Genomic DNA, 1,261 nt, shown 5'->3' with positions numbered 1-1,261 from the left:
GAAGGCTGCTGCCACTGGGAGCACCAGACACCCCGCACCAGCGCTGCACCACACGCACGCGCACGGCACACAGCCACTGCGCCGCACGCAGACACACGCAACCGCTGCACCCCACGCACACAACCACTGCACTGCCACGACCACACAGAGAAACCGCTGCACCACGCGCGCGCGCCACTGGGCACGGCTGCTGCACCCCCAGGTTCCCGTGGGGTCTTTCTGCTTCAGGGGAGAGTCCCAGCTCCCGGCCGGGCAACGAGGGGCTGAAGACCCACCCCAGAGGTGGCTGCATCTCAGCACCAGGTCAGGGATCCGTCTGTAACCAAACACAGCAAGCACTGCACCGCACACATGCACAACACAGAACTGCTGCACCCCACACACAATACACACACACACACACACACACACACACACGCTGCACTGTATACACACAAGTCAACCACTGCACCATGCACATGCATGACACAAGCCCACTGCACCACACACACACACACAATACATGCCCACTGCACTGCACACACGCACATGCCCACTGCACCACATACACACACACACAACACACCTGCTGCACCACACACACTCATGACATGCCTGCTGCACCACATACACGCCCACTGCACTACACACACACGCAATGCACATAGGACAACTAGTAGACATACAGCAACCCCCCCCCCGCCCATACTCACAAACACGTGCACCTCACCAACGCACACTCGCACACTCCTTGCAACCAAGATGTGCCCTCTGGGCCCTTAACAGGGACGCCAAGCGCACGCGTGTGGTACATGTATCCCACATCTGCACACACATCCGTGTGCAACGCCTGACAGACACACAGCCCCTCTCCTGGTCCGCCAGGCCCCCCCGGCTGTCTCCGGACCCCCCGGCCGTACAGAGGCGCTTGAGGGGGGAGAACGGGTCTGCGCCCCAGCAGTGCCTAGACCTGAGCTAGCCCAGGGCTGCAGCCACCACCGCACCCTGTGCCCAGGTGGCATCTACCCAGGTGCTATGGGGCTGGGCAAGGGGGTGCCACCAGCACCCAGGTGGGGGAGGCGGGGACCCAGGCACGAGGAGAGAGGACGGGGCCAGCGGAGACACCGCCCTGGCTGCGTCCTGGCGAAAAGCCCAGCTCTTGGCAGGAGGCAGGGCCCAGGCAGAAGCTGCTGGAGATCCCCATTGCCATGGGGACCGGGCAGGCTGCGGTGCCAGCTCAGCCCGGCTTCCTGCTGCCCCGTGAAGCGCTGGCAGAGGGCGC

The sequence above is a fragment of the Alligator sinensis genome, unplaced genomic scaffold (assembly GCF_000455745.1).
Source record: "Alligator sinensis unplaced genomic scaffold, ASM45574v1 scaffold1302_1, whole genome shotgun sequence".
Classification (NCBI taxonomy): domain Eukaryota; kingdom Metazoa; phylum Chordata; order Crocodylia; family Alligatoridae; genus Alligator; species Alligator sinensis.
The sequence above is the reverse complement of the archived record's forward strand: the minus strand, read 5'-3'. Positions refer to the sequence as shown.